Below are 21,029 nucleotides of genomic sequence, written 5' to 3' on the forward strand. Positions count from 1 at the left end.
TGTGTCGGCACATTGCAAACACGCCACTCAACCTCTAACATTTCAAAGTAAAACAATGCAGAGACAGCTACTTCAGGTAAAAAAGTATTGAAAAAAATTTTGATGACGGAAAACTGTCACTCTGAAAGCACATTATTCAGGCAACCTCACAAAAAAAGAAGAAACCAGCCTCTGATGTATATGTGTCAACAGACCTGTCAAGAGCAACCTGGGCTGCTCCTCCAGAGAGACAACCTCCATTTTCATCCAACCTCACCATGACTCACGCTCATAATCTTTGCTTCTTAGCTTGGCGTGAATGTCCGTGCAGTAGGGGGAGGCACGGTTACTGGTTCGTGGTGGTATGTAATTGATCACCATGCAGGTCTTTTTCCACAGGCTACTGCCTGGAGACCAGTGTGGCAGAAGCACAAGGAAGGTTACAGGTTCTGTTGTAATTGCTCTGGCCTTGTAGTCCAGGTCCAGGTGGAGCAGCACTGAACTGTCTGGTGGGATGGGGAAGAGGCGATCTCGAGCAGGGTTAATTGAAGTGGTGGAAGGCCAGGGTGGAGCAGGAGTAAGATAGAGAGGAAGGGCTTTGAGTCCTGACCTGTAGGTGTGATGAGGATGGAATGCCACGTCTTCTCTTCGCAGCCTCCAGCAGATCTCTGAGCGGGTCTTCAAGCTGAGCTACATCGAGGCTCTGAGATGGACAGGAACCCATTCCACTGTCTCATTTGGAAGATGTAATGAGATGCTATCTCAAGACGGGTACTGAAAAAGACTATTGATCTGATCACAGTGCAGCTAATTGAATATGTATGGAGTCCATGACAAATTTTTCTCAAAGTGTATAAGTGCTGTGCTCCTGTGGTTTATACGCCCCCCCCCCCCCCCCCCCCAATACAAAATACAAATAAGAGGCATTCTTTCTTTGATAAAGCATGTTTGTCAGCCTCTGAAGAAAGAAAAAACACAAGCTTAAAAACACATTAATGGTGTTTTTAGAACAAGATTTCAATGGGATTTCCAAGCTTTGTGTAGATTAAGAAGGATTAATCCAAATCAAATTTACAGCTCATGCATTAATTCCCCGAAGGTGTGAGACAGTTTGAGCTCAGACAGTGCCTAGGTCTCTCTCTAGATTTCACAGAGGGAGCACTGCCTACATTAAAACCCCATGAGAGTGGGCCAGAGCTTTTGGATAGCCATACACAGACAATCCTTTCCGATGCGGTCTTCTGGTGCTGTTGTGAGGTTTCCCTGCACTTCTGTTCCCCTGGCCAATCTCAATGTTAGGATGGATGCCCCAGCTCAATTCCTCACAGTCAGACAACCAAACTTTGGAGAGATTCCATATTTTTACTTCACGGGCAACACCAAAACACTTGGGTTGCCTGTAATGCACACAGTTCATAAAATGTTCTATATTACCTCTAAACTTTTTACGGGCGAATGAAAAGCATGATAAATGTCTCTATGTGCTTTTAACCAAGCAAATTGACACTTATAAGCTTGTGGTGAGAGTATGGCAGTTGCCGCTGAGGTATTGAAGTGGAGACTCATCGACAAATTGCACTCCACATTTCTAACCACAAGAAGGAAAGACAGCGGAGAGAACTGATTTCATTTGAAGCCCAATATCAACTGAGTTTTCCATGGAATATTTAATTATATTGTTAGAAGTCTACTGAAATGTGAGGAGATATTCCCTGGGGGGAAAAAGACACATTATCTGTAACGTTTTGCCCATGAAACTTCTTTGAAATGTCATGAAAGAGACAAATAGAAAGAAATAAAGGACATATGTCCCCATACTATGAATTCTCTCATGAGTGATACACTCATGCTGAAAATCTGCAAAGGTAAATCTCAAAGGGTTTCTTTGGACAAACTCTGACAAACCCCAGACCCCTTATCTCCAACTGACAGAATAATATGAAAATCATTAAGCCTTGGTAAACAGGCGCGAGTCCATTCACAACGCTTACATAACTATCTCAAGGAGCCTAAGCAGGAGGGAAAAAAATGGAACCTGTGATGTGCTTTCTAGGGGCCTCTTTCTCTTATTATCTTTCTCTCTGCCATTCTCTTCCATTCCCTTTTCTCCCTTTTGCTGTTTCAGTTATTTGCCTCCTCTACCTCTCATCCAAAGACACAGAGCCCCGAGACTAGATTGGATGGCACCGGCACCAGCACCAAGGGGAGTTTTGTAGAGTAACCAGGACTCTGCCTCAGTGCTCCCAACCCCGGAGCTCTTTCCACCACATTAGCAGTGAACAGAGAGAGAGAGAGAGTGCAGGTTCTTTGTCTTGCCGGCCTGAAAGAGAGGGAGTCATGAAAGCTCAGCGGCTATGCTTCCCTCTCCACTCCTCTCCCCAAGCTCCTTAAAACACTTTACAACTACATCTGTTGCCTACGGGGGAGGGCTGGATTTGCCCTCGTGATATTTTTCATCTTCCTCGCTCGAGAAAGATAAGAAAAGTAAGCCTTTGAACGTAGAGACGGAGGGCTTACATTTCAAATTTTATACAGTACATTCTCCCCCTTTTTGAGTCTCACATGAAAAGACAGATGGTGTAGAGTTTATACTTTGCCTGTTTTTGCTAAATGTCCCGTGCATCACAAATATCATTGGTGCGACCATCAGTTATGTGTTGTGCATTTCTTTTTATTGTGAAAGCAGTTGACTTACTAGGGACAGCTAATCATCGCTTCTACCCAATCTTTCTGTGATGATTTAACTATAAACAGGTAAAAAGTCGTATTGGTTCACTCACTGAGGGATTGTGTTGGGGATTACTTGAAACCCCAAATTACCTCTTGTCCAGAAGAACAGGGAAGTGTCATAAATCAGTAGGTATGTCATAAAATTTGCAGCTCATCTTCTTACAAGGGGAAAAAGGCTGAACAAACATACGTACAGCATGTACAGTATGTTGAAATATTCATTTGACTCACAAGCTACTGTGCAGAAACAGTATAGAATCTGATGTAAACTGTTTAACTTTCCCGCAATAGAGCCAGAGCTCAAAAACGGGTCAATTTTCTTTTTGAGCTCTCCACTTTTGTTTTATGGAGGCTGATTTGCAAATCTTGTTTGGTTGGATGTTTGCATATGTTATTGATTTTTTTCTTCTCACTGAAAGCTTGGGGTGCTGAAGTGAAAAGAAATAATCACTGTGGATTTATTGCCTTCTCTGCAGTCTTAACTTGTGAAAGAGAGTGCGCTCTCGTGCCCTTTATAATTACATTTTGTGGTTTGTGCTCAAAGCGGTGCAAGCAGACATGGCACAACTTTTGCATTCAAGACTTAAGGTCTCTTTAGCGAATGCTTGAAAAGCCTTGGCTTCATGAGCTGAGCTCCTTGAGCTGTATAATGAAATATTCGCACCTGTACTTTATCCTTGTCTTTTTGGGGGGGCATATCAAATATATCAGATCTATCAGATCTAGTATCAAACAAAAAAAACAAATTCAAAAACAGAAGAACTGCTGTGGGATTTCTGTGTATCTCTGATACATCCCATTTCAAGGTGGGCGTGTGTGCGGAGGGGGTGTGGTACGATGAAGCAATTGTGATGGTGTGTTGGCAGACCCCTGCAGTCCTCGCCTCACTAAAAGCCCACTGTCAAGGCCAGGGATGCCTCATAGTGAGCCTATATAGGAAGACTGATAGGTGTACTGTTCATAGGTTGCACCAAATCCTCCCATCCCAGTGTGAGCAGGTCACAGGAAACGACAGGTGTTTTCTCAACTTCTGTCATTAAAATGGGAACATTGAGGGATCTAAATGCGCCTCTGTGTGCGTTCGGTAGAGGTCATACGATCATTTTGTCTTTAATGTTCGTGTCTGTGTCATAAAAATAGGAATGTAGGGTGACAAACAGAGTGGAAAATGCTAGCCACACATCCCCTTAACTGCAGGACATCCCATCACTCATTCTATTGAGTCTCTGTTTTTTGCCTGGAGCCCTGTGAGCGCATGGGTGAGTGTCCACAGGGAACTCTGGTGAACATGCTGTCGCACTGTGACAGGTCATCCCTCAAATAGAGGTTACTCCTATCATACACAAATAGTGTGACTACACCTGCACTGATATGTGTACATGTTCACACAATCTCTCTCTCTCACACACACACACACACACACACACACACAGACCAATACATTAGTGATCTTGTATACTCACACAAGCATACAGAACATTGACATTTCAAGAATAACAATTCAGAAGGCAGGCTCATAGGACTTCCTTACACATGCAGTAAACTGTATGTGGGGAAAGCAACTTGCATTGAGCTGTCCAGCATGTGTTCACACATGCATACCCACACACAGAATCACACACACACTCACAGCAAACAGGACGCAAATGGACAAACCTGATGAACTCTGATGCAAGGATGACAGCAGTAAGCGTAGTAGCATGTTGTCCTTCAGCAGTGGCATCAAAACCGACAAAGATGAAATATCTACAGCCTGCAAATTCAGTTTCAGAAAATCGGATCATTCTGTTGACAGCTTTTCCTGCAACATGCAGCAATTAGTCACTGTTTCTAATGTGATCTGCTACCCAGGCACATTTTCCCTTCATTAGGGAGGTTCTCTCACAACATGTTTGCAATCTAGGGTGGTTCTCAAACACAGAGAAACTGTATCTGCTTGCCTTGTTAGAAAAGAACACTCTTCCTATGAACAGCTAAACCCCAAAATATATATCTGAGCTGTGCTGCATTGAGGAGAGAGAGGAACAAAGACACCAACACTAACTCATTTCCCCAGGCCCTCAGGGTACTGGCACAAGGATGCTCGTTTGAAGCCTAAGAGAGAGCTCCTCTGCTGGGCTCGGTCGCTGTCAGACAAGGTGTCCACACTGGCTGGGCCCTGACAATACATCCATGTCAACCTGTGAAAGAGCCCTGAAGTTTGAACAGGATGGGTTACGATAAAAAAGGCTGCTGTTGTGAGGCTTGAAGAGATAAACAGAGGTTGACAGGAAGCTTGAAAGAGGATAGAATTGTTGGAAAGACGACAAAAAATTGAACTTTTTGTAAAAAGTTATCATCCAAGTTCTTTCAATATCTGTCTACGTATACAGCCATCGGATACATATTTCATACTGTACTCTAATCCATCAAGCCCAATCATTTTTTCCCCTCTTTTCTGCATAAATGAAACTGACTATTGCCATTGTCAGCGCTTTTGTTGTTAGTCCTTCCTTGCTGTCTCACTTAAATATTAAATATTTTGGCACCACCCATCTTACCTGTACTGTTTCAGCACAACGATTCTGTGGGAGGGGGGAGGGGAGAGAGGGGGGGGGGAGGGGGGGACAACAACGAAGACATGGAGGTTCAATCCCCTTGAGAACAGGAAGAGATACTTCTCTTCAAAAGAGCTCTGAATATACTATTCATAGAAAGCTCTCTGTCAGAATCGCAGATGGCAGACAAGAGGGAATGCCTTGTCATTTGTCTTGGGCCTGATTAGACTTGTCAGGGATGAGTGGTGCTGTCCACCAACACACTCTTCACACACTCTCTTGTCCTGATCCGAGGACAAGCAAACTACTGGGCCCATTTCACGGTGAAAATGGACCTCTATATTTTATGACTTTAAAATACGTTTAATGCAGTATGCAACACCATACAGCTACAACCCGATATTTCACTGCGTCAGTCACCTCTACATACAGGTCTTGTTCTTCGTCTAAAGCTGGTGTCAGAGTCGTAGCTGTAACGTGTTTGCAGGCAGTGCTGCTTGTCAGCCGAAAACCGAGAAGCAACCGTTAGCCACGTCTTTATCCTAGCGTTGGCAGGTTGTGCACGGCATGCTGAAGCACTGATCCAACAAGGACGCACCGTGTTCTTTTTAATGTCTTTCATCTCGCCGAGATCACTTAAGCCCCCTGTTTTATGGGTAGCGCAGCCCCTCGATTTCCCCAAGCCCCTATAATTATGCAGACCATGGCCGTGCGCTAGCTGTGTGATTGCACTCTGTGACATATGGTATATTACCTTTTAGGGCGTCCAGTCGGTTTACCTCAGGTAGTTGTATGCATTAATTTCGGCTGACATTTAATTCAATTTTTAGATAGCTTACAGTAAAAGGGATTTTTTTATTGTTTGGTTGACTGAGTCCTTAGCCCCAGACGTGGATAATTTACAGTTGAGGAATGAAACATGTAATATGATCCATGATTAGAAATTACATTGATGTGGATGTGTGCTTTCTGCCATCATACACTAGACATGTACAGAGGGGGGGAAGTGGGGGGGGGACAATTACAGGACATTTTCTCAAGGGCAATTGTTGAGGGAGTGGGGGCAAAAATAGTGCTGTAACACATTACCTATGTTGTAATGTATATTGGGGGGGACACATTATTTATTGCCCCGTATTTTGCCCAGGATTGGGGGACCCTGGGATTTCCGCAAATGGGTTTAAGCATATTCCAGTCAGCATTAGGGGACAATTTACTTTGTACTTCATTAAGCATTCTGTCATAGTACTTATTATTTTGCCCACCCCATTGCATGAAAAAATATTGAGTGAAATAATGTAACCATTGTAAAAACATTGATTCACAACTGTTGGTTGAAAATGAATATGATAGAAAGTATGATAAAGTAATGTTTTATGACTGTAAACTAAATACTGTCAGCCACCTAACAGTATATTTACTTCTTGAAAAGTTGGGCCTCAAAGAATAATTGAATACAATAGAGCAATACAAACAATTAGGTATGTGATACATATTTCAAGGTGTGCTCTTACTCTTACCATTGCCATTTCCCTCTTGCTCTAATGGACCATTATGGGGGCCATAACAGCAACTCATAAAGATTCAAGGCAGGCAGGGGGGATTTTTGCCAAGCCCCCACCATGTCATCACCTCCAGAGCTTCTTAAAGTGTCCCAGTGACAGAGAAAGATTGCAGCCCTCTGCTCTTGCTATTCCGGTTGCATAGCACCTTGGGCCAAACAGGGGAGGGAAGACAGCCAAGTAAACAGAACAGCAGTCACCTACTCACCAAGGGTGAAAATGAACCCTCTCTCCCATTTGGTCCTGGATTAATTGAGCCCTTGCCGGAGCAGAAAATGACCCAGTGAGGTTGAGTGACAGCTGTAGAAGATGAAAGGTCCGGACTGAAAGGTTGAGCTCGGAGCAGTCACCACAGAAGCAATATGACCCCCCCCCCCCTTCTCTCAAGCCAGGGAGCCGGCAGCAAAGAGCTTTCAGTAATAGAGGTATTTTACTGCAACTTGGGATTGAGAGAGCAATTACTATAATGGCACTCAAAACATCCAACATCTTCGGTTTTCTAGGATCGAGCCTGACCTTGCATCGGTGAAGGATTATGGGATATTTTACCCTAGGGGAGACACATGACAATAAAACATGTTTTTTGCTTTGTATATTCAAACACAGTGAATAGCCTGCTTTAGTCAACATTTTCTTTTGGAAATACATTCATGGGTGCACAGTGTTCTACTTACAGTATCTCCAGCGGTCATTCTCTATTTATACCCTTGGGAGCATCTGCAATACTGTCTACATTACCCGGCACCTTTGGACTGTGTTATTCCTGTAACACTCGGTTCTGCTGGGTAGGGTTTCTTTACAGGGCTCAGCATATCGTTTTACAGACAAGGAAGGGAAGTTACTAGTATGTGTGGTTGGTGGGAGAGAAAGCAAGAGAGACACATTTTTCTGAGAGATAGTGTGTGAAAGAGAGAAAATGTGTGTGTGTGTGTGTGCCTGCACTGGTGCTGTCTGGGTAGGGGGGATTGCTGTAATGCCACAACCTTCTCCTGTCCTTTATCTCTGGCAGAGCCTGAGCCCTCCCCCTGGAGGAGAAGCGTTGGGAGGAGAGGAGGAGGTGGTGTTGGATGGAGAGCCTTGGCCCTGCTCCTGGCTGACCTCCTGGAGGAAGCCTTCCTGGTGTCCCTGCTCATACCCAGCACTACCCACTATCATTGGGCCCACAGTCATGGTGCATTAATAGCTTTCCGTTTAATCCAGGATGTCTGCTGTGATTTTGGCATGGTCAACGCTAAATACTATAAATAGTACTTTTCCATATCAGCAGTGTTATCGCCCATCCACATAAACAGATAAAGAAGGGTCATATTTACCAAATGGCCAAGACACTTACTTCTTTTCGGTAGGAGTAGGAGTATTACTGCACAAATATTGAAGATTTGTATATCTGTGTTCAGTATCCTGTTCTAACCAACGCCATGCACTGATTCAGTATTCGTTGAATATCCTGCCTCATTCTAAACATGTTCAGGGTGATCTTGTTCTCTAAATGTGCCTGCACTCAATCATTTTCAATTCTCTGTAGTGCATGAGGTGAGTGCCTCTCTGCCTGTAAGCAATCTCAAGCCATCACCAAAACAAACAGGTTTTTATGGGGTGCAAATGTCCTTGGAGTTTAGGGGCATTGTCTTTTTGCATTTTTAACACTGTCGCCACAGCTGTGCGTGAGAAATACCGTCATTACCCCCTGTTAGAAAACAATCTGAGGTAGCATGATGGGGCCAGTTCCGACAAAGACCATCAGTTAAAGGTAAATAGTCGTTGTGGTGTGCCTGCATCTATAATACCAGACTCAGGCAGAGAGAGTTAACACATCACCATGGCAACCGTTGGTCTAGTAGGCAAAGCTCAAGACAGATTTGTTTTGATTTTGGTAAACCATAAAAGAAGAGCAGGAAGAGAGCCTTCCTCTTGGAAGGCGAAGAGAAAAAAGGCTGCAGACCAGCAACAGTCTTAACACTAAATGGTGAAGTGATTAAGAAATATTTGGATGATATCACCAGAGGAAAATAGCCATACCCTTATGGTTAAATATCAAACAATTCACAAAGTAGAATGTTAGACATTCTATGGCAGGTCATTGGGCAAACTAATTATGAATTCCAAGTGATAGGGGGATTTATGCAACCACTGAAATGCAAAAAGCATCTGCAATTAATTAAATAAAAAGTGTAAATGAATCACCCTGGAACACATCATGCCCATACATACTCTGAGAAAATCATTTAGGCCTTGCGTCTCTGTGTCGTTTGATGGAGGCGCTTCAACCTGTGTCCGTCTCGATGACTGTAAATGGTTAATGAGGGTATAATTGGACGGCTCTGTGCTCGGGTTGAGAGAGGGGAGACCCTCACCTCTGATGATCAGACGTGTGAAAGGACACCCTGTCCTTCAAGGCAGCCCGCGCAGCAAGCTGTCAGGGGCTGCAGAGGAGGACGCGCCTCTTTCCTCCTCGCACCATGCCTGGGATCGATGAAGCCCCCCTCCCACCGCCCGAGGTGCCCCCAGCTTGCTGTACCTCCAATTACCACTGATGGGCAGATCCCTCCATCCGCACGGCTGTCATGCTGCCACGCATCCAACTTTCACCTTTCTTTTATGACGGTTGGAGGGGGATCTTCTCCCATCCAGCTTCGAAGGGTTTTTTCAGCGAGAGAACTTTCCAAAGACAGACCCTGAACTTAGCCACCTTGTGCATTATTAATATCGACCACTTATGAAAGAATAAAGCAGCATTTACTCAGCACGGGAGCGTCTGAATTAATAATTGGGCTGGACTCAAAAGGTGCGATGAATTCTCTTTCATTACAAACCCGCCAATTTTAGCTTAAATGACAGATGTCTTCGGGACGAAAAAAAAAGGCCAACTGTCCCTATCATTATCTCAGGCATCGCTTTCCTCCGCATCAAATATTCAACAGAACAACAGGCTTTGTTTTACGGAATTTTCCATTCACCGCGTAAGATCTGATCGAAAGCAAACTGGTGACAATTTTGGAATTGGGTAAAGGAGGATGACACTGTACAATTTACAAAGCCAGCATTACTATTCCACACAGAACGTAGACAACTTGACAGGTCTGGTATTATTTGTGTGCACTCTGTGAAGACAGAGTTAGAGAAAATCCCCTGGGGACCTTCCAAAGACCATGCCCATCAAAGGCCAAAAAGTAGTTTCCATGGTGATTGTGTGAGCGAGTGGCTGTTTAAAGCAGCCCCCTGTGCAGGATCACACAGTGTGCCGCTCCCAGAGTTCTGTGCGGTGTTCCGTCATGCTCAGGGCCAGAGAGCGAGGCTCTCTTTGGTCACCTTCCTCAGACAGCTTCTCATCAGCCTGATCACAAAGACACTGGATTAGACCGAAGTGCCCCCCCCCCCCCCCCCCCCCCCCCCTCAAAAGCCAGGCAACTCAGCTCTGCATGCCTCCATTTTACCCCAAAAATTGCAGAAGTCTTAAAAATAGTTCAGAATAACTGATTTTGTCCAAAGAAAATAATTGGTATATTCCTTTCCCAGAGCCATACAATGACCCTTTAAAGTGTCTGGAGGTGTACTGTCTGACATTTCTCTTCTCACAACACTGACTCCTCACCACAGGTAATTTTCCGTCATAAGACTACTCCCATCCTGAGTGTTTGGAATTACGCTCATAAACGGAAAGGTCAAAGGGGTCAGATGAGGTGTGCACTTATGTTGGAGGATTTACGGGCTTCGTCGTCAACAGGAGGAGCTGGGTTGTACCTGGGACAGACGGAGTTGAGGGGAGCTGATGGGGCGTTGATTCATTCCTGTACTGGTGGGCTGGCGTGGTGTCGATCGATACCAATCCAGTAAACCACCTGCCCCTAAACCCCCAGTTTTATGGTTCCTGTTGGGTCTCCCATCCGTCACTGTCAGCCAGGAGTGACTGGGGGAGAGGTTTGAGTGGTCAACCACAGATAGTCTACCTCATGTCTGTAAGCCCCACCACAGTTTGATGCAACTGCTACAGTAGGTCCTAGAAATTAGCTAGAAATGTGATAGGCCCTCCTAGTTTACAGCTGTATTGACATAAATCAAATTAGCCTGTTGTCAGCAGTGCACATACAATGGTTTCATTATTTGAGAGTTGCATGTGTAACTGCATGGACAGATAATTAATTCAACCATCATGGAAGGCCTCAAGCTAGACAAAAATACTATTGTTAACCAGGGTATTGAAATAGTTAGTACCCATTTTTCCTCGTATGATTACCCTATTGGATTTAGATTAGGCTCACAACAACCCCATGACATTGCACAGCCTCTATTTCTCGCCTTGTCAATATAATGCTAATGTTTTCAACCCAGCTCATTTTTCAAGCATGGCATCGGCCAGCCTTCTTTTGCAACAGTGACTGCCTCCAGGCAAATACAGCTGATACTGTAACTCATGCCAAAGACAGAGGAAAACTCATCAACAATGAAAGAGCGAAGACGCACAAGGAAAAAAAAGTGTCATATCGGCAAATACATCTGGCGTGTTTGTCTTATGTTTCTCCAGGTGGACATCTCTCAAATGTCATTCCTAGCTGAACTCTAGAGGAAGTGCTTTCAATTAATGATTGTCTGATTGACATCACTTTTCTTTGGGTTGAGATGGCCTCGTCTTTTTAGCCTTGTCCACTTTCTGTGCTCAGTCATTGTCACTCAGAAATAAAAATAAACAAAACAATTTTTCGAAACAAAGTTTGGCATTACCCTTCTGTGATGTATTCATTTATAAATGTTTTCTTAAAGAAAGTTAGTTGTTGCTTCTTATTCCCTTTCAAATGCGACCAAAATGCTTGAGCAGTAAACTACATGGGGGCAGCATTTAGCCGCACCTATGCATGGCATCTAGAAAGCTGTGCACTTCCTGCTCGTTAAATTGTGTCATTCTTTACATCATCAGTGTTGCTGTGCCTTTGAGAAAAAACAACCGCCCAGCTGCAGCTATGTCACACTACCCACAAAGACACTGCCAGCCCACCCTTTCCATCAATGCCACCCATTGTTATGGTGTGACACAGGCCATCCGAACTCATGACTCTTTTCCCTCTTGTATCTTTAGGATCCCATCCAGAGGAACTGACCACTCCACTGCACACGGCCTGGGTGTCTCCGAATGCTTTTCTCTGCCAAAGTTCTGGTTGACCAACCACGGCCCACGTTGCTACACTCCAAGTATTTCATCTTAAAGGATGTTTGAGGACTAAGCCTGGGATTCCGACAGATCCTGACCACACCTGCAAAACAAGGGGAGAGATTCTTGCTTGTTGTAGACAGGCAAAGCCCTGCTGGTGAGTATCCTTTTAGTGAATCTTGGTGTGCATCAGCATTTGCACTATATGTATTTTTAGGTTAGATTGTAAATTAGGGCTACTTATATTTTATATTTGATTTTGATTCCCCTTAGTATTAGCTAGACCCCCCTTAGTATTAGCTAGACTTTGCTCCTTTTGTATAGTTAGTCCACATATTTAAGTTTTCTATATTCCTATATGTTTAATGTATGCACCTCCCTGCCAAAGTAAATTCCTTGTTTGTGCAAACATTCATGGCGAATAAAATGCTTCTGATTCTAATTCTGATTTCTGCAGCAGACTGTGATTTGTTGTTCTTAAATTAACATCTGGTTGTGTAGGAATATGTTGAATGTCTGATGTCCATCTTACAGAACCAACATCAGTCTGACAGTTCTCATGAATTTATGAAATTTGTTGGGATTTTATTGGACAGGGCAAGTATGTGAGAGGATGTAACGCACTGTGGATTTTATTCAGTGACCCAGGTTCAAGACGTGTGATTCTCAGCCAAAAGGAAGTTACCAACTGAACGTGCTTTTGCTTAAACTCAACTTTATTTTTAGCTGCACATTCATTAATATTCTCCAGTGGATATAGACACACAATAAGAACATGTTACCTTAACAGCTAAGGAAAGTTCTGTGTTATGTCATACATAAGTCAACATAGCAAAATATTACTGTGAGTTCTCAAATCAGCAAAGCTATCATTTAGTTACAAGTATCATCAACACATTTTCCTGTTGAGTGGTGACAGAACGAAGCATTGTGTAGGTAGAACAAAGCTAGTTCACCCAAGACTGAGTGCTCTGAGAGTGCAATTGTATAAAGTGTACTGTATAAGTTGAGAGCCAATGGTCTGACAATACAGAAGCAGAGTGAGCCTTCACATCCTTTCCATAAACTGCATGATGGGTAGCCAAACAGAAGACCAATCCTGACAAGCTCATCTACCCGCAGATGAACAGACCCTTTGCCGCCATTACTTATTTAGCATCGACAAAGCTAAATTTAAAATGTGATGACACAGTCCTGTCTGTGGTATATCAGGGGATGTGATGTGGGGGTGGATTGCGGTTCAAGCGGGGCTGGTTCAAGCGGGGCTCTACCTCCACCCCCTCTCTCCCTCTCAATGCGGCGCTCCATTTTCGCAGGAGGGGAGGGGAGGATTAGGGGGAGGACAGGGGGCGAAATTATCTGACCGATCCACTTATTTCAACCATCTGTGATCCCCCTCTGGCCCTGGTATTATTAGCGGCAGATACCTGAGAGTCGAAGACACAGGCTGGGGAAGGGGAGGAGACGAAGGTCTGGAGGGGAAAGGAGGAAAGTGTCTTCCGAAAAGCAGATCTCGTGGACTCGCGAGAAGCAGGAGGAATCATTGTCAGATGATGGGAGCAGGGAGGGATGGAGGGAGCAGAGAGCAGGCGGTAGGCGGCAGTGAAAGAACGCCTGTGGGTGCTGTCGTCTCCTGGGTACCAAGGGAAATATTGGGCTTCTTTTCTCGAGTGCCTTGGGCCAGAGTTATCCATTCCTCAGCCTCCGTTTTTTTTAGCCTGATGCAAACAAACAGTGGTGAAATAAGGCTGGTCAGAACACTTACATAAAACATTTTTACCGCTGTGCCCTGGGATAACACCACTGTTGTAGCATGGGAGCTTTTTAAATAGGAATATGGGGAGAAAGAACGTTCTGTATTGTTCTTGCTTGCACAGTATGTTAACCTGTAGTAAACAATCTTCATGTAGTGTTACGGAAAGCACATTATGCAATGTTTTCTTTGTTTAATTTCCTGTATTACAACACACTTCAGAGTAAATGTATTGTAAGAATAGAAATGTAACATTGTCGGTTCTCTTCATTGGGATGTTAGAACATATGTTACGTGGTATCATATAATACATTCTTAAAACCTTAAAAGACAGTAAGTTCAATTAGACGTACTAATCAGCATAGAGAAACACAGCCTCTCATCATGACTGTATAGGGTTAGGGTTAGGGTTGTCACAACTGCTGCCAGGTCCAGATTAACTCTTTCAATCTGGCCAATCCAGGCCAATGACACTTTGAAAGGCTCTTGGCATACAGATGGTGATGAGTCTCTCTCTCTCTCTCTTTCTCTCACTCCTCCCTCTGAAAGGCCTGTCACACACGCTGTGTCTCTGAGCATCAGGAGACCGGGGTTGAGCTGAATTAAACTGAGAGGATGTCCTTTCCAGCTCCACGGAGGGCCACAGAGGCACATCCGCCCCCTTTGAGCGCTGGAGAGACACACAGAGATAGATCATAAAAGAGACAAAGAGAGAGGAGAGAGAGGAGAGAGAGAGAGAGAGAGAGAGAGAGAGAGAGAGAGAGAGAGAGAGAGAGAGAGAGAGAGAGAGAGAGAAGGTGAAGGGAGAATGACAGAGAGCATACTACATCCTCGTTGCCAGCAACTCCTATTAATTAACACCACACATACTACAGCTGCCAGACAGATTCAGAGCATGTTTTTGCTGGCTTTTGTGTCTTTGATCTAAACATATGGGGTCAAACCAACAGAGAGGCCAATCTTTGGTTGGAAAAGAGAACAAACAGTTGTGTGTCATTGCTTTTGTCAAATCACGTCTGTCATTGTGAAACCTGCTTACGCTTTGAATTGGGTCACGTTATATGGTGCTCTCTTGCTGAGCCTAAACTGTATTTCCCATATTTTGCTTCTGAAAAAAACAAAGGCATTTTTGTCCTTGACCTAGATGATAAACATGCGAGACACAGATGTTTTAGTAGAACAAGAAATTGGAACATCCATTATTGAGTGAGAACTCACCCATTGTTCCCCGCACCTTGAAGCCCACAAGTGCTGGAGCTCCATCACAAACAGCATCTAGGTTTCAGCTCAGTGATCCACAGTGAGCCCACCACCATCTCCTCACCTGTGATTCATTTAGAATAGTTTGAATACATTTGGCTACCTCTGTCCTCCAGTGCAAAAACGAGACTAGGAATTGGAAGCCTGCTGCTATGTTTATTTGTGTCATACAGCATGGTTTAATTCACAGGGCTTTGGTACAGTTTAGAAAAAACACATAGATTTTTTGACTGAGAGAAAAAAATTTAGGCAGTATGATAACGTAGGAAAACTCAGTTCCATTGTATACTGTGAGATTAGTACTCAGTTTTGCCATGATGCAATTGTTGCCAACTGCACAGTTATCATCTGAAACGTTTGATAAAAAAATTGAAAATCCTATCTCTGAACCCCACCAACTAAATACACAGGACACATATGCAGCACGTGCTAAATGCATGTTATAGTATTTGCATGGGTGACTTTCACTCAATTCTCAACAGACCGGTATCACTACATTCAGTGTTTGCATGATCTCTAAACATCCAGACAATGTCTAATTCCAAGCATTCCTTTTAGAAAGCCAGCAAATCCACTTGGATCACATGACAAACATAGTTCTGTCTTGTCTGGAGATACTTTTAAGCGTAGCTCCAGCTTGTCCCTCTACAGTCAGTGTACCATCCCACCCATTCGTCCTGGTTGATAAGATAACCACAACTGAACCGAGATGCGGCTCTCCACGGTCCCCTTGGACCCGGACTGCCCTCATCAGAGCACCCTGGGCCAACCAGCAGTGAGGGGGTTGGGTGAAAGAGACCGTCACATCTGAAACAGAAAAATAAAAGATATTCCCAGATTTTCTCAATCTCCGTGGGGACAGCCAGAGATGGATGCCCAACTTTTTCAGCAGCCTAGTGCCCCGCAGCAATACAGCAGTAACACTATTCGCTAAAGCAATTTCGCTGTTCTGTTTTCTGGCTAAACATATGGCCACCACCATGAACGCTTTCTTGGATTGGAAAACAAGGGGTTCGCTTCTCAGGCCCCAAGTGATTGTGAGGCGTCTGGGTTGTGCATACCGAGCAAGGACGGGGTCTAACTAAAGATTCTTGCATTCGCTTCGTCAGTTTGAAAGAGAAGACTTTGTCAAAGAGAAAGACAAAGTGTACTGTTCTGGAATTTAGTGTTCTTAACTTTTTGTCCCAGGAGAAGTGACTGTTAGTTGCTTGTTTCTAGAAGTCTCTAGAAAGTGAGCTAGGCTTGTCCTCAGCAACAAACCCCCCTTTTGCCTCTCTTCTCTGAAGGCAGTCACTGATTCTTCCTGTCCCTCTAATCCCTCTTAAAAACTCAGTATGCAGTCATGTTAGCCATGACCCCAGCCACACTGCTTCCAGAGTGTACAGCAAAACAGTACTCAGGTCAGAGCCGTGGCCGGACAAGTGGGTTTCAACGTAGTCCACACAAACAACGTTGCCATAGAAATGTAACAGTGAAACATGTTTATCGAAGTGGCTACACAATGTTGTTTGGCCTTGTATGGGCATTTTATATTGGCAAATGAACTGATTATATAACCTAGAACCTTTGTTTTGTATTTGGAATTTTAAGGGAATGCAATGAAAGCAACTATTGTTTCACAAAATTACACACACGTTTGTAGTACTATGTGGGGACTCACAATTCAGTCCCTAAATCCTTAACCATAACCTTAATCTGACCCACAAACCTAAACTTAACCCTAGACCTTCTAAACCTGTAACCTTCCCTAACACCAACACAAATTCGAACCATAACCCTAAACCCACTAAACCCCCTGGAAACAGCACTTGAACATGAGGATCAAGAGCTCCCAAGTTCTTTGCCTCAGTTTACTATTTTGGAGGAAACTTCTGGTTCTTACAGCATATATAATAGCCAGGACACACACACAAGTACACACACACACTACCACAAATAATAAGAGCTCATGAGCAAAAGGGGGAAAGCTGCTGCAACTTCACAGAGTTGTTTCTTTTCTTAACTTTGTGAGCAGTGCAGCAGAGCATTGTCAAGCTCGAGAAACGTATTTCCCAACATCTGCCTCGTGCCATTGATCTGTATCTGTATCTGCCGTGCGGATTAGAGCAGGAATTTCAATCAATTGTGAGGCACTACAAACCCCTCTTATTTGCTAGGTACACTGTACACATAATGGCAGAAGAAAGAAAGGAAGACATTTCTTTGCCTATGCCATCTTCAAAATTATTTTGCCATGAAATGAGAGCTAGATTGAATGTTTTCACTGCCTTGGCACACTTACAACAGTGAACATCGTCAGTGAGCTCACAACGCCCTTGAACGTACCCCACCATTACATGATGGTAATTGGATGAATGCTAAGCTGTCTGCTGCAGTGTTACAGTTTGCATTCAATCAAATGACACAGCTAGAAACCATTACAATCGCTGTTAACTCAAAGGTGAAGGGGTGATTGGGGTCACTTTTCCTGAGGTCCATCAAGCTTATGAGGCAGACTTTACACTAATCGGTCATGCAAGCTTGCCAATATGACTTGTCACTGTCCAGGAACAGATTACAATTAGGATTTACAGAGCATTTCAAGTGAAAAATGCCTCAGAGTAAGGTTAGAACGACTAATCACTACACCCAGACAGAGATGTAAACATATGCATTTGGTACAGTAAGCATCTGGCAGAAAGGATGGGTGCACTGCATGATGATGAGGCATCATCTTAAGCTTCACAAGACAGTTTTCTCTCAAGCACACACATCTGAAACAAGTCAGAATGCAAATCACTCCAATAACGTGACTTTCATAGGAGAAAAAAAGCCATTGATTTGAGCAATCAGGGGGTCTTAGGAGAGGCAGGAAGGAATCACTGGTCTGCTATTGTATGGTTGAATGCAGCTCTGATGACCCCGATTAAGCCCGTAGTCGCTGGGGTCACAGCCATACCCCACCCCCCCACCCCCCCCCCCCTCCAAACTTTGCTAACGTGAAACGTTCCATCCTCCTTCCACAGGAATTCACGGCTGGATGGCATAATTGGGGCCATTTCCACATGTAATATGGCATCCCCTGGGGGGCTCATTAGAGCTACTGTTACCCCCCCCCCCCCTCCCAGCCCCCCCATCCGCTTTTTTTCCTTTGTGGGTGGAGAATGGTTTACTCTGTCTGCAGCAAAACACCCTGGTTTTCTCTCTGCCCCCAGTCAGCTAGCTAATTGATTAGAGAGACTCAGACGAAGTAATAATTGTGTTGCCTTCATGCTGTTGATCTCAAATGATTCTGACCTGTGTTGTCTTATTTACATATGCTGGCATACTGTAGTCTCATAATGTTGTCCACAATTTCTTAAACACGTCGCAAAAAATGACAGGATCCTATATCTGAGAATAGTTCTTGAGCTTGTTTGCCAGAGCGTCCTGTCAAAGTCACTGGGTGCTCTCAGCAAAGTCATCGTCCAACAAAGTCAAAGACAGACTGCAATGTAGCATCAGCAGGCGCAGACTTGCTGTGTCAACAGTGCTTGCTGCGTGTCATTTTTCTGTACCCCGGAGCACTTTTGACTATGACTCGGTGTATTGGAGCGCACTTGTGATGTGCAAGGACAGCAGAGGTAAAAGGGATGACAAAATATGCCAAGCAGTCGATAAGTTTAGGGGGCAAAGAGAGCAGTTAGCAGAGATAGACTTATAAATGCCAAAGGCTCAGAAAACAGATCGAATTTAGGCTGAGTCATGTTGAGTTGAAGCCTTTGAACAGCAAAACAAATAGGTCTTCTTCATTAGCAGTTTCGCTAAGCATGACACTGACTTGGCATTTTACCCAAATTTTAAATGTCAATGCTTCTTGAATGTTAAAAAGCTGCAGCAGTCAGAAAACTGAAAACTCAAAATACGATGTTGTGTTGAACAAAGTTGTGCTTACGGTATTAGGAATTGGGGTTTCAGGAACATTTCTCTGACCTTTAGATAAGTGGACACTAAAATGGTTAGTGAAATGGTATTCAAGGATGTGAAGGACATGGTCTAGACAACAGAGTGCCCCTATTGTTGGGTTGCTGAAAGAGAGAGGTATTTTCATGGTCTCTGAGACGCGTGTACAAACTTAAATGACGTCAATATTTTATTTTATGCACACAACCACACACATCTGGGTTAAAGGCAATGTGATATAATGCAACTTTTACGTTTAAAAGATTACAGTATAAAAACATGACCTTCTTTTGACTGTATACTTCTTATGACGAGAAAACATGTAGTGTTATCATGCGTAATGCAATAAAGATGACCAAAGCACTTTGATAAGAATAGGAATATAGGAATAAACTGGTATGCCCATTAATTACCAAAGCCGTAAAATTAAATTTCAATTAGTTCACTCTTGAGGGTTGACTTTTTGCTGGCAGGTTCAAAGCTAATGACAGCAAAGAGGGAAATAACACATGCTGACAGTCAGATTAATTATGTAATTAAGAAATCTGCAGTGAGGTACAGTAACAGTACAGTTTGTGTAATTTGGTCAATTTACAAACGTCACTACTAACATTTTACAGGTCAGTCATAGGATGGACATGGACATAGGAACATCTGGCTTTTTCTCTTGTTGTTCAACTATCTGCATTTGTATAATTATTCAGATCCCGTACAACAGCCAGAAAGCTCAGACAATTAAAAAATAATACAACCCTTCCTCAGCAAATATTCTAACTGTTTCTCAAAAAACTATGAGTAACTTGCTATTAGAAAATCTTGCCTTGAGCTACACCAACCCCCATATTTGGTCTGTTTCCGGGACCGCTCTTTCCCTCTTATCATTCCTAAACCAATTATTTCCCCTACCCAAACAAAAACACTTGCTCCATCTCAGCCTTGCATGAATCCCCCCTGGTTTAATTAGTGATGATCAAATTCATAATTATATATGTTTCTCTCTATGCAGGCATATAATTGGGGGGACTTTGACTTCTGTGAATCTTATCTTTTATATGAAGAATATATCATCTCCCCCTCATTAGGGAAGAATATGGCTAATGTAGGGCTAGCTAGAGAAGGATGTGGTGGATGAACTAGACTGGATGGGGAGTGCTAGTTAGGAAGCCAGACTTAATTGGATAAGAATCTAGGAGGCTCTAGTCTCTAACCCTTCACCCTCACTTAAATTGAATTGGTCTTTTGTTAAGGCACTTTACATTGAATGCTGTGAAAGCCTTAGGCAGCACACTCAGCTCTTAAACCCACTCTGTTGAGGGCTGGTGCTAGACACCTTTCACAAAGTTAGTTTTGTTACCCAAAACACAGTGAACTATAATTGTCCCAAATAATATTGAAGTCTATGAAATATTCCCTGAATAATATATGGGAGTTAGATGGCTGAGCGGTGAGGGAGTCGGGCTAGTAATCAGAAGGTTGCTGGATCGATTCCCCGCCGTGCCAAATGATGTTGTGTCCTTGGGAAAGGCACTTCACCCTACTTGCCTCGGGGGGAATGTCCCTGTACTTACTGTAAGTCGCTCTGGATAAGAGCGTCGACTAAATGTAAAATGTGCACCATAGAATGGGCAATGCTGACTGGCAATGAAACATTGATATGAGATTCATCTTACGTTCTTTCAATGTAAGGTGGCAAAACATTTCCAAACAAGCTGTGTCCAGTGTCTCCGAAGGGAAACAAGTATGCATCAGCATTCTGTAGCCTTCAGCTTCACACTGGGAAATTAGATCTAAAAAATACAATACTACTATTCCGGGAAGATGGGAGTCAGCATTAAATAACAGTAGAATGAAGCCATATTGTTGTTTTCTTTATAGGTAAGTCAATAGGTGCGGGTGGACAAATCGAACGTGCACAATGGCATGTTCTGAGAAGACCACGCTAGATCTGATGATGGCTTTGTTCCGTCTTGACATCAACGACAAGAGACAAAGATGTCACTTGGGGTCAGGTCTATTCAGTGAACTGTGAATGACTATACCCCCTGATCTTCACAGCTCGACATTTCTTTCTTCATTAGTTCCACTGATGGGGCTCACAGGGGCGTGAAGTGGCGTGACCTCCCCGCAACCTTAAAAAAAGAGGT

The 21,029-nt window shown here is 43.6% G+C and overlaps 1 protein-coding gene across 1 annotated transcript in view; it reads left to right on the forward strand.

Moving 5' to 3' along the window:
• Positions 1-21,029, forward strand: part of b3gat1a (beta-1,3-glucuronyltransferase 1 (glucuronosyltransferase P) a) — a 49,960-nt gene that overhangs the window by 14,219 nt on the left and 14,712 nt on the right. The window contains exon 2 of the mRNA XM_047035900.1: positions 11,880-12,108. The gene's annotated coding sequence lies outside the window, so the exon portion shown is untranslated. The remainder of the gene's footprint in view (positions 1-11,879; positions 12,109-21,029) is intronic.

The sequence above is a fragment of the Hypomesus transpacificus genome, chromosome 15 (genome assembly GCF_021917145.1).
Source record: "Hypomesus transpacificus isolate Combined female chromosome 15, fHypTra1, whole genome shotgun sequence".
Classification (NCBI taxonomy): Eukaryota; Metazoa; Chordata; class Actinopteri; order Osmeriformes; family Osmeridae; genus Hypomesus; species Hypomesus transpacificus.